General features: G+C 37.3%; 1 long non-coding RNA gene across 1 annotated transcript; it reads right to left on the reverse strand.

The window, feature by feature from the left end:
- Window positions 1-298: 298 nt before the first annotated feature.
- Gm31146 lies at window positions 299-9,220 on the reverse strand. Its single transcript, XR_374879.3, has 4 exons — window positions 9,059-9,220; window positions 3,928-4,024; window positions 1,522-1,613; window positions 299-1,243 (listed from the first exon to the last, which is right to left on the reverse strand). It is a non-coding gene; the product is annotated as a predicted gene, 31146 (long non-coding RNA).
- Between the last annotated feature and the right edge of the window lie 1,908 nt (window positions 9,221-11,128).

The raw sequence follows: 11,128 nt of genomic DNA on the forward strand, positions 1-11,128 counted from the left end.
GAACAGTAGACATAGATCCTCGAACAGCCACGTAAAATCTCACAAAACTTTAGAAAAGGTTCTCTCTTTGTCTCTGTCTCTGTCTCTCTGTCTCTGTCTCTCTCTCTGTGTCTCTCTCTGTCTCTCTGTCTCTGTCTCTGTCTCTGTCTCTCTCTCTCTCTCACACACACACACACACACACACACACACACACACACACACACACGGGGTGGGGAGGGGTAAGGGGTAGAAGGAGGAGAAAGGGGAAGAGGAAAGGGAGAGGGAGTATTGATGAACTCCCCCAAATCTTCAAAAATATTTTTTTCAATGTATTTATTGATTTCTAACACTCAGACAAAAGTGAAATACATTTTAGAAATCTTTTTCTTTTTGAGTTTAGGATAAATGATGTAACTTTATACAATGGTTCCTTAATCCATATCAACTCTGATACTAATGTATATGATAATTTTCATTTATTTTTCCATTTTGGCATTTCCTAAATAAAGGCACCTTTACAAGTGTGTTATCCTCTAGATCTGATTTTGAGTCTTCAGTCTCCTGTATTTATTTCAGGAAGCTTGTCAGTTTCTGCAGAGTATGCTGGTCTTCGTTTTCAGACTCCTGGATCCCAGGACATCAGTTGACCTCTTAGAGGATATTACATAGTGATATTCATTAACTTCTTTTGATGAACCTTAAGTCATTCTTTTCATTTGACACATATTGTAACATTTTAACACCTTCCCATTTCTATACTTATCCATGTCTTGCTTATTGATTTATGAAAAGAAATTCCCAGAAGTTAGAGCCCACTATCTACTAAATCATTTTCTCTTGGAAGTCCTTTCTGTAGACCTCAGTCCTTTTCCTATCTCCTACCCAGATGAATACATTTTTTTCCCTTCTGTAATGGGATGCTTGAAATACATTGCATATTCAGCACCACTCAGCTTGCATAGACAAAGTTTGTTCTTCTGATGCAACACTGCATAGACTGTGTTCAGCGAACAGTGTTCCTAATCACACAGCCCCTTGCTCTCACACCCCCAAAACATAGAGCTGATATGAAATCTAGTCATACCCCTAATGTCTTTGTTGTCTTTAAGGTCCATCCAATTTCCTCCTTGCTTTGTCTTTGTCTTGTCATTCAGACTTCTTGATTGCAGTCCCCAGAGTAATTAGTTTTTGCAGAAATCATTATGAAATTCCTCCATATTTATCATTCACAATTAATGTCTTTGAGATATATATTTGGCTCCCCTAGAACATTGGGGACAATATTTGAATATGTGGTAAATCAGCCGAGAATAAAGAGATGGGTTAGGATATAAGAGTGATAAAGGTCTAGAAATTCAGCAGAAAAGACAATAAATGCAATTCAATAAAAAAGGGGAAAATTTAAGATTATCTTAGCTAAATTTATTGTCTAGAACAATTTTAGAACTGAACAAAACTTCACCCCATAAAAATAGAAGTATTCTTGAGAATGATAATTTTAATTTAAAAGCGGTCCAAATCATGGCTTAAAATATTTTTACCTGAATTTTGCCTGGTGAAGTCATATAGAGATGAGTTTTCCCACAGCATGGTCCACAGCCATGGTGCTTTTTCTGATGTGGAAAAAGTGGAGCTGATTTGTTTTAAAAAATAAGGTAATAAAATATTAGGAAGACTGCCCATATCTCTTGATTATACAGCAGTTAATATATCTATGTGCATCTGTACTCTTTGTCTTTGATTACCAATTATAAATGGATTTACGTGTGATGGCCTCCAGGTTGCTTATACCAAAGGTAAGATTACATTTATTGGGTTTTTTTTTTTTTTTACATAATTTCCTAACTGTTTCTAAACTAAGCATAGTACATAAAACCTCCATTTCCTTTTTTTCTTCTTTTTTTCTTGTTTTTTTGAAACATGGTTTCTCTGTGTAGCCCTGGCTATCCTGGAACTCACTATGTAGACCAGGCTGGCCTCGAACTCCGAAATTCATCTGCCTCTGCCTCCCAAGTGCAGGGATTAAAGGTGTGCGCCACCACCGCCCGTTGACCTCCATTTCATTTTAGTGATCCAGAGCACATTTAATCTGTAATTTCTGATTTTCATGTCTTTTTAAAGACATGAAATGATCATTTCTAAATGATTTAGGTTTTGATGGTATTGAATGTCAACCTGAGACTCTGATTTGTCAAAACATTACTATTGGTCTGTATGTGTGATGTGTATGTATGTGTGAGTGCATGTGATTTGTATGTATGTGTGATGTGTGTGCACATGATGTGTATTTATGTGTGTATATGACATGGATGGATTGTGATGCATGCATGATGTATGTGCACATGATAAGTATATGTGTGATGTGGGTGTATTGTGCTGGTGTTTATGTGTGTAAGATGTGTGTATGTGATATGAATGAAGGTGTATGTGTGGTATGAATGTATAATGTGTGCATATGATGTGTGTAAGATGTTTATATATGATGGGTGTGAATATGTGTAAGGTGTGTGTGTGTGGACATGTGGTTCCTCCTTCCCCCATAGGTCCCAGGGCTGGAACCCAGATTTCAGCTCTGAGAGGCAACTGCTTTCCTTGTTAAGCCTTCTCATGGGCCTTGCCATACATCTTGAAATCTGCCTCTAGAATGTTACATGCCTTACTTATTGTAAGGTACAAAATAGAAATAGGAAAATTGTGCAAATATTTGTCCTTACTAATAATTCAAAATTTAGTAATTTAATCTTAAGGAAGAAAGGAAAGTGAAGAGGCTTGAGTTTCAGATATTTCAGCTCCATATAGATATTTACCTGCCAAAATTAAAACCCTTGCTTGAAACACAAGGAGCAAGACATAGAAACTTTCTAATGCATAGAGTCCTTTCAAAGGATCTAAACTCATTTACCTTTGATAACAAATATAATCTATTAAAATATCATAATGATTAACACTAATAATAATATACTTACATGCCACAGTTCATTTAGACATCTCAGACATTTGATGAATATTTCTCATTACTTGCCACAAACCCTCATTAGGAGATTGGTACTTGGAGATATACAGGCATTAATTAATTCTAGAAGATTCTCCTATAAGATCTTTGCATCCATATGTGAGTAATTATGAGAAAATATCTTATATAGAGTACATACTATAATTTTCAGTTTATGGTGACTTCTCATACAGGTAAAAAAGAAATTCACTTATAGAGATCAAGCTGCATTTATTATTCAAATATACAAATAAACTTTTCTTAGATATCATATTTATTCCTGTTCTTGAATAGGGAACAAAATCTGTTTTAAGACACAATCTAGCATGTTTCTTGACTGTTGCATCAAGAAAGAATCCAAGAATTAATTTATTTCCTTAACAGTCATTTTTCTCACTGGGAATTAGACTTGATTTGACCTTCATTTAACCTAAATTCTTCCTTTTTTTTTTTTTTTCTGCTACAGGCAATGTCAGTTTCTCACTCATTATTTTTAGCAAAGCTTTGCTCAAAATAGCATCTACAGTTTCTACTGACCTGTTCCAACTGGTGAATATCTATAATACCATTATCATGTGGTCAAGCTGAAACCATAATGGAATCTCTTTAGGTTTTAGAGCTCTCTTTAAGCACTGTTTTACAGGTGTTGATTGAAAGCAAAAGGGCTTACTATTTTTAATTTTATATGATGTTAGTAAAAAAATTCTGCAAGTAGCTTCTTCACCTTCCACACATACTCCTGACCTTGCCCTGGGAGTTACTGCCTGCAAATCCAAGAGTGTCATGTGGAACAACCCTCAGCATCTTACATTTTTATTTTACAGGCTATTGTTTAAAATGATAGTGTACATAAAATAATTATATGTAATGTATGTTGGAATGAACTTTAAATAAAATATCAGTTTATCACAATACATATACAACTTGTGGATTAATGCATTCAGCAAATATTTACCATCATAGGTAGGCATCAAAACACAGGGGAACAGAAGGGCAGAGTATCCACATCTACAGGTGTTCAGAGGATATGGCACTGAGAAAATATTTGGTCTCTGATAGATAAGCAAAACATAAAAACCAAAGTTTAGAAAAATGTGTCAGACATTCATAAAGGAATGGGAGATAGTTTACAATATCTACAATATTCTATGCTCACAGTGATTGATGAAATAAGTATCTGGTTACAGACTGCAAGAGGCTGGCTATAGTCTAGTTAGAAAAACAACCAAACATAAGTTAGAAATTCTTGAGTCAGAAAACCTGAAAAAAAAATCTTTTTACTATTAAAAACAATAAAATAACTTCAAACTTAAGTAGGCCATAGAAAAATTAAATAAAATATGGGTTCCCAGAACTGATTAAATCCACTAGTAGAAAGCCAAAATATTTCCTTTTGATAACCCTTAAAGTGCATTTTTTTTTCAGAATGTTATCTTTTTCTTGAAGGCATGTACAATCTTACACATGCCTAGGTGCACCCAGCCTGAACAGACATTCTTTAGGCATGTCTTCAAAGAAATGAATGCGACCTGACAGATTCTTTTGCACAGTGGGCAAAGCAGAGAAGGACAAAGTCTGTGTGAGTTTCCACATCACTTTCTCCATCTACAAGAGAGTCCTCCTCTGCTCCATGGGGTAAAGGCATCTGAAGGTACTAGCACTCATGAAGGCGTGCTTTTGGCTTTAAAAATCCCATCTCCCCTGCTTTCCCATTAAGACTTCTTACACGCATTCACGACCGGCCAGGAAGAACACAGCAAACCAGAATCTTCTGCGGCAAAACTTTATTGCTTACATCTTCAGGAGCAAGAGTGCAAGCGAGAGAATGGCGAAACCCCGTCCCTTTTAAGGGGAATTATTCTCCGCCTAGGACGTATTACTCCTTGATTGGCTGCAGCCCATCGGCCGAGTTGTCATCACGGGGAAGGCAGAGCACATGGGGTGGAAAACTACCCTTGGCACATGCGCAGATTATTTGTTTACCACTTAGAACACAGGATGTCAGCGCCATCTTGCAACGGCGAATGTGAGGGCGGCTCCCCACAAAGACTATCCTACTGTCTTTAAAAACACAGTCTTATTTCTCATAATAGAAAAGGGTGTCAGTTTGGAAATATAAATTTTTACCAGTTGATAGATAGCACATAGAAGGAATAATAATAAAAAACAAGAGGTTTTAATACATTGAAAAAATTGCTCTCATGACAGCACATGCTCAGTAGGATGCTGAAGAAACATAAAAATGTAAAGTGACTCAGAGTAGCAAAACCCTAAACTGTTTCATCGATGCTGAAGTATTCAGAAGAGCGCTTCTAGATGTGAATGACTTAGCTAGGTTTTGCCTGATTTACTGTATACTAGTCTTCTAGTTTGGATGTAGGAAGACATTTTGCACATGTGTGTGAAACCATGTGTAGTCTGAACACTTAACAGCCCCAAACAGCTACAGGAGAAGTGGTCAGAAAGAACTTACTTATATCTTATGCAGTGCAGGAAGGATCGCTCAGCTCTGTTTGCTATTTGAACAACCACATAGCTATAGAAGTAACCAAAGTAGGTGGTTATCAAGTACAGAGAACTACAAGAGTCCAAATATGATGCTAAGAAAGTTGGAAATAGATGTCTATGGGACACACAGTTGCATCGAATACTGTATGTAGAGGAACCTTTGCAGAGGGAAGGGGAAAGAGAAACAAGGCATGGCTAGCTGTTGTATTACGTTGACTGGCTTTCACTGGCTCTTCAGATAGATGTAATAAAAAGAAATAAGTTAATAGTTAATGCCCAGCTACCAAATAACCCCGAAATTGTAGTTAAGCACCATATGGCTTCTGTTTTATTTTGGTTCATAAACAAACTATCGAGAGTTCGAACTTTTGAATAAATGATAAGTAAACTTTGCCACAGTGCTAGTCAAATATACTCTGGTTAATACCAGTTCACTAATAAATGCTTTGAATATTACTTCTGTTTGGTATTGAATATCTAAAAGAGGTCAAGTTTTCTATTGTCTCTCATCATTGTGTTTTTAGAGTAGTTGAGACCGCTCCTAGCTAATACATTAGAGGATTTCCTTTTCAGCATGCTTGAGGGCAGGGATCAAACCCAAGCCCTAGGCATAATATATAAATGCTCTACCATTGAGCTACATCCCTATTCCTATGTGTGTGTTTTTAAAAGAAAACAGAAACCTCATGCATCACAGGACTTTATACATGTATGTACTTATATGATACATGTAAAATCATTAAAGACTGAACAAGAAGAATTGGGTGGAATCACGGATATTCACCAGAATGTATGATCATTGGGATAGCACAAAATTATGACGACAATGTCGGTCATCTTTTTGAATGGCACCAAGGATTTAGATACATAAATGATGAGATGAAGCACACAAATAAAAACTGATAATGCAGACAGTAGAAACATGCCTGCGCTGTATAAAGTGCACTGAGGACCAAACAGAACTGCAGAATCAAGAGCGGTGAAAGTTGGCTGCCAGGGGCTTGCTTCCAAAAGACCTTGTAAACTGTGATGAGTGAGCAGCGAGGAGCTGTTTACCAGACTGGGCGAGATGCCTGGACTTGGACTCGGTCATTTTTACTCATGTGTGCCAAAAGGTCATGCACCAGGGTGGGTGTTCTTTTCTGCTTTCCTTTGACCTATGAGACTAGATCTGTGGGAGAATTAAGGGTCTTTTCTGTGTCAGTCACCTTTCTGTTACCGCTTTTCTTTTTTTAACCCATCGGGTACTTATTCTTATTTCAATGAGTATCCTTCGGTTCATATTCTGTGTCTACCACCATTAGATTCTCGAGAGTTTCAAATAGCTCCAGTTTGATTTTTTTTGTTTGTGATAATATATGGCCTCTATAGAGTGTAGATTACTTGTTTAGGCTCAACCTGTCATATGCTCATTTGTTTTCTAGAATAATCTGGAGGCTCATTATGGAGCTTGTCCTGTAATAAAGATAGGACACATAACTTGAGAATGGTCTAGCGTTCTTTCATAAATTGGAAGAACATTGGTTCCATTTCAAATCATTCCTTTTCTAGATTAAGACATTTCACCTCCTTAAACTTAATACTCATTTTCTCTGTCACCCTATAAAATGTCTTAAAGTAACTAGCTAGTGGTTATTCTATTTTTAAAAGTTATTTTTTTTCATGTGTATGAATATTTTGTTTCTTGTGTGTATATGTATTGTGTGAATATTTGCCGTCTATGGCTGTTAAGAGAGAGCATTGAATCCCCTGAAACTGGTGCTACAGATGGTAGTGAGCTGCCATGTGGGTGCTGGGAATCAAACCTGAGTTTTCCACCGAGCAGTAAGTTCTTAACCACCGAGCCATGTAGTGCTGACTCTGGAATTTTAGTTTCTTTAAAAAACAGAAATATTACAAGAATATGTTTTCATTTAAATCTCAGGTGTGGGAATACGGGGCTGCTTTGGACTGTCTGTAGCAGCTAACTACGATTTGCCTTGTGCTCTAGCAGAGGCATGGTTCACCATCTGTAGATAATTTCTGCTATTGTGTGACTTGGAATTCTGGGAATTTTTCAGAGGGTATATAAATGCTAGGGCTCTGAGATAGCTGGATGGTGGTTATTCGGGGTTGGTTGGGGTTTGTTAGTAGTCATGCTCAAAGAAGAAACAAGAAAGAAAGCACACAAATCTCTCTCTCTCTCTCTCTCTCTCTCTCTCTCTCTCTAGTCTATACTATCCTTTCTCTACTGTTTAGTAATCAGGTGCAGAGGAGATAAAGGATGGGAAACGAAGAATCCGCATAGTAGCAAAGTTCAACCATAAGTGGCACCTCTATGTGGGGCTCAAAGTTAGGGATAAAAATGGGAAATGTGACTTCAAATGCCATAGAAGAAACAGCAAGGGACAAAGGATGGATATTTTTTTCAAGACTCCAGCAAAAATTTCAATGTGTCTCTATCTAGTGGTAGAGGGTAAAACTGAGGTGTATAAAGTGTGGGAAATAGAAGAACCCACAAAGTAGCACAGACCAGCTACAAATCCATCTAACTCCGAGTGCTTTCTTAAGATAATGTATCTTGTAATATGATCTATCTATATCTCCACAAAAAGGAAGAATTTACACAATGCCAGAATAAATCTACTTCAATGGAGTTCAGTCACTCATTTTCTTTTAAAAAATTTTTTTAAACTTTTAATTATTCCTATTATATTTATTTATTGTTTGTGTTGTGGTTAGGGGAGCCAAAGAATAGCTTTTGAGAGTCAGTTATTCACTTCTACTCTATGGGTCCTAGCTTTCAAATTCAGGATGTAAGAACTTGTGGCCAGCGATTTTACTCACAGAGACATCTCATTGGTCCTTAACAACACTGCTAAGGGGATGTTTCTAGATGCTTCAAAACATTAACTGACATGAAAGATTTAATTTGCAGAGCTGGGTCTTATTTTTTCTTATGCAACACTAGAACCGTATCCACCGGTGTTAAGTTTAAAAGCAGGAAATATGGAAGAGAAAGGGCCCATGGTGAGAAAATGTAACTTGCCCTGATCTTCAGTCACTGCAGTGAAGCAGAAGGATGCCTTTAGAGAGATTATAATGTAAATGAGGCCCGACTGGGTTTGGCAGCAGCATCAACTGTGGGGTGTCATACTTAAAATCGAGAACATTTCAATGGTGAACAGAAACATCTGGGCTTTGGTTTCTGAAATCTGAGCAGAAATAAACAACATTGTGATACACACATATCTCAGCTTCTTCAAGTGGGGAAGAAAGCCACCATTGTTGAGCATCTAAGGTAGATAAGCTAAGAAAGGTACATACTTTAGTTTGCACAGTTTTATTATGAAAACCGTGTCCATTGTCCTAAGCTTAGGACAGACTTAGAGACGTTGGATGGCTTACTGAAGGTCACAGTTTGGGAATTGGCAGAAGCAGAGGTGGACGCCAAGATGACTGACCTATAAACCACATGTTCTTTAGTGACCAGATCGAAGTTAAAGTTAAGGTGGGACGTGAACAATCCTAGGAAGTCACTGGAAGCCACACTTGTAGAACGAGTTACCTCAGCTAAACTTAGATATTATGTAACTTACCCTATTTCTCCAAAGTTGCTTTCCAAAGCCCCATACAATTCCCGTAGACATCGAGGGATTCAAATAATGGCCCAGGAGTTAAAAACAAAGCCTTGCCTTCCTGTCCCAGTCTTTCCACAATCTGAAGAAAACAGAAAAAGAAAACATGCTTTTCAAACATATCCCCAGAAAGAGAAGATAACGCATTTTATACTTCTAACAGCTAAAATTGCTTTAAGGAACGCACTGCGATCGCGATGCCCCATAATAGAGAGCAACAGAAACATCCTGGTCAGGGAACAAAGGAAAACCATGGTCTGCGCATGGTAGAGTTAGAGAAATCTATGTGACCGTTTCTCTTCGGCTTCTTTCTACCAGTACTGTTAGATTGGACACAGGGCAAAGCTGTCTCAAGTGGGTAATGGAACTGTCTTCCTCATACTTACAGGAAGGGGACTAAAGACCTTGTAAGGTGGACACTCCGGACTGAGGGTAGACATGTTTTTCCATGTGGGTAGAAGCCGCCATGGGAGGAACCCTGGCTTCACACAGGTGATTGATTTACCTCAGCCCCGGAGGGGCAGGAGGTTTCATCACTTCTCAGGCAAGTTACTATTTCACAGGGGTTTTGTGAGCATCCAAGACTTAATAAAAGTAAAGTGCTTACAAAAAAGCCCTTCATTTAGGAAGCGTGGACTGAATTGTGTCTCTCTCCCCCATCAAATTGATATGCTATAGTCTTAAACCCTGATGTGACTGTATTTGAAGATAGGGCTCTCAAGAGGCGATTAAAGTTGAACAAGCCCATAAACGTGAGCCCCTAATTCAACAGGATTGGTGACCTTATAAGAAAGGGAAAAGAATTTTTTTATACTACACACATGGAGAAAAGCCAGAGTTTGTGCAGTAGGAAGACAGCCCACACTAGAGATCCGATTAGAAATCACAGACTTCTGCTGCCCTTCAAAGCTGTGAGAAACAGAAACACTTTCCTACTGCTTAAGACATCCGCTTGAGGCATTTTGTTATCGAAACCCAATAAGGCTAATAACTTGAATGAATCTCTCTCTCTTTTTCTTTTCTTTTCTTTCTTTCTTTGTTTTTTTTTTTTTTGTTTGTTTTTGTTTTTTTTTTTTTTTTGTATTCCGATTTTTAGTTTCTGGTTCTAAATCTAAGTCCTATTTACCTTCTGAGGACAACTTCTATCATGTTCTCACATGTTCTCAATGACAGCACAACCTCAGAACTGTAAATACTACCTTTCAGGTAAACAGCAACAGTAGATTTCTGCAACTGATAAGGCAAACAAACATTAGCTTTAATAAAAACAATTCAAATATAAAAATTTTAATGATTTCATGTTGAGCTGTAACAGTTATAGAAAAATATTTGGCAACTAACTAAAACTATTTAAAGATACAGGTTTTGAATTTAAGTTTTTTAAATATTTAATTTAACAAAACACAAAGAATTGCAAACTACATCAGGTAAAATTATTTTTCTCCTTTATGCTTTGCTTGTGGAAGATGAATTCTCTCAACTTTATTCATGAATATCATTGTGAACAAGCAGCTTTTGAAAGTTCAAGTTATGGGCTGGGGAAATAGCTCAGTGGTTAAGAGAGCTTGCTGTGCTTGCCGAGGACCTGAGTTCAGTTCCTGTATCTACATCAGGCAGTCCCCACCACCCATAACTGCATCTCAGGGAATCATATGTCTTCTTCTGGCCTCCATGGGCATCTTCACACACACACACATACACACACCACCACCACCACCACCACATACATGTTAATTAAAAATAAAAACAAGTCTTTAAAGAGACAAAAACTCAAGTGATTCCATATATAACAACAAATGGTTAGCTGCCCTAGATCTTTGTTGGGCAAGTGTTTACTATTTTTCTATGCCTCCTACCAATGAATGAATTTATAAATAAATAAATAAATAAATAAATAAATAAATAAATAAATAAAGTGATGTAGATATGGATAAGTAACTGTCACCAACCCTTATTTCCACTACATTTCCAATTCTGAGTGAACTGTCTTTTAAGTCTCAAAAGGGCACCTGGATCTTGTTTTCTTAAAGC

This window comes from Mus musculus, chromosome 2, assembly GCF_000001635.26.
Source record: "Mus musculus strain C57BL/6J chromosome 2, GRCm38.p6 C57BL/6J".
NCBI classification, from domain to species: domain Eukaryota; kingdom Metazoa; phylum Chordata; class Mammalia; order Rodentia; family Muridae; genus Mus; species Mus musculus.